Source organism: Pistacia vera, unplaced genomic scaffold (genome assembly GCF_008641045.1).
Source record: "Pistacia vera cultivar Batoury unplaced genomic scaffold, PisVer_v2 Contig488, whole genome shotgun sequence".
In the NCBI taxonomy this organism is placed as follows: domain Eukaryota; kingdom Viridiplantae; phylum Streptophyta; class Magnoliopsida; order Sapindales; family Anacardiaceae; genus Pistacia; species Pistacia vera.
Window position 1 is genome coordinate 2,582 of NW_022196321.1, and position 2,581 is coordinate 5,162.

The window sequence follows — 2,581 nt, forward strand, 5'->3', positions numbered from 1 at the left end:
AAGCACAGTTGGGCTTTCACCCACTCCATAGTTCTATAGAGTCTTATTGATAGACTTTGATGGCACATGGTTCAATATGTGAGTCATAGTCTTCAGGGCATAACCCCAAAATGATGTAGGTAGATTAAAACTCATCATGGATCTAACCATGTCAAATAAGGTCCCATTTCTCCTCTCAGACACTCCATTGTGTTAGGGTGTAATACGAGGGTGAGTTATGATACTATCCCACATTCCTTCAGGCATTCAAAAAACCCTGAGCTCAAGTATTCACCTCCTTGATCCGACCGAAGGCCTTAATACTTTTGCCCAACATATTCTGTACTCATTCCTGAATTCTTTAAACTTATCAAAGGCTTCAGACTTATGTCTCATGAGATGGACATAACCATATCTACTGAAATCATCATAAATGTGATGAGTAGGAATATCCACCCTGGCTTCAACTGTTGTGGACCACATACATCACTATGGATGATGCCTAATAGTTCAGTAGCCCTTTCACTTTGTCTTGTGAAAGGTGACTTGGTCATCTTGCCTAAAAGGCATGACTCCCATATCTTAATGACCGGAAGTCAAAAGTGTCCAAAACTCCATCCCTTTGAATTTTGCAATGCGGGCCTGATTAACATGACCCAATCTACATTGCTAGAGGTATGTATGGTTTTGATCGCTATGTTTAGCTTTCTTAGTTTCAATATTGAGAATATCCTTATTGTTTAAATCAAGACATATAGTCTGTTATATAACCTTGCAATTCCAAATAAAACATATTCAAAACGAAAGGACAACAATCTATTAGAAATTTTGAAATGATATCCTATATTATCCAAAGCGGATACTTAAATAATGTTTCTAGAAATCGTAGGTACAAAGTAACAGTCTTTGATTCTAATAATAAGCCCATAGGCAAAGACAAACAATAAGTCCATACAGCTAATGCAGCCACATATGCCTCCATTTCCAACTCGTAGGTCCACTTCTCCCTTAGCGAGCAATCTACTCAGCCTTAGTCCCTGCACATCATTACAAATATGAGTACCACATCCTATGTCAATGCCCAAGATGTTGAAGGAGAGAAGTTAATCTCAATCATGTACATACCTGACGTCAAAGCATCTTACTTCTTCTTGTTCGCAAGGAAAGCCTTGTGTGTTTCCTCTAGTGGCCAGGTTGCCATAATAGAAGCAGACTACCTTCCCACCTTTCCCAACGCCACCCCCAGGCTTGAGAGCTTCCTATCCTTTGGCTTGGGCTTGGGATTTGCCTTGGCATTTCCCTTCCCTTAGCCTTTCCTTTACTGGTAGCAGCCGTAAAACAGGCTTGGACTTTTTCATGTCTTGCTCTACAGTCCTTAGCATGTTCAAAAGCTCTGACAGAGATTTCATCATGGTGTTCATATTAAAGTTGATTATGAATGATGAAAAGTATCACGTAAGGATTGCAGAATTAATCCACCTTGTAATTCTGCCTCTAACCCAAATCACAAAGTCTCAAGTCTCTCTATGTACCCAATCATCTTGAGCACATGAGGACTAACTTGGGCTCCCTCAATCATGCATTTCTAAACAATGCACTCGACACCTTGTACCTCTCATTTTGAGCTTTTCCTTTGAAAAGCTCATTGAGATGCAGAATTAGGCAGCAACGTCCACATTCTCATGCTGCTTTTGCAGCTCAGGTGTCATCAATGCTAACTAAGCATTGAACAATGTCAACATTGTCAAGAAACCTTTGTAAGTTTCCTTTTCTTCCGATGTGCATCAGGATCAAGCAAATAAGGCTTGTTAAGGATACATAATTTCTTTTCGGACTTTAATACAATTCAAATATTTCGATACCAATCCGAGAAATAGATACATCCAGCCTGTTTTCTTTCTCAATTATCGATCATAGGTTGATATTGCTCATTTTAAATGAATTTACAATACAGAAAAGTAAGTTATTATCATGTTTATTTTCATTATTTATAATGCCTTTTTAAAAATTGCTCCCACTATTTTCCTCAAGCCAATAGCCCTCACTATTAACTCGAGAAACCCTGTTGGCTTTCCTAGTGGACTGAGATGCCATCTGGCCCATTTTAAACCTTTGCTTTGGCAAACAAGCCAAAATGGGTTGATTAGGTAGGCCAACAAACTTAATCCACACCAGTTGATAGCTCCCACTACTACCTCAAATGTGGACTAAGCCAAAAAGCCAATCACACATACGATGACCCAGCCATTGTCCTCATGTGATTCTCAGTATCAGTAGAGTGGACCCTATATGTCGCCACGTACACATAACGAGTATACTTCTCTACTGTGCCTATGACGTGTTTATCAACCTTCGCTTTGGCAAACAAGCAAAACCGTCATTTTAAGTTGACCCATCGCCATTAAGGAAAACTCCAATAATTTTAACCTCTCATTGGTAAAACTGTACCCTTCGCTTTGGCGAACAAGGTTCCAACGAACAATGTTTTGATTAAAACCATGGTGATAGAAGGCATACGTGACTTAATATACTTAAGTTGAGGGTTTTTTATTTAATGTCTCAACAGATTATTACCTTTGTTAGAATTTCATTGTTTGGCATG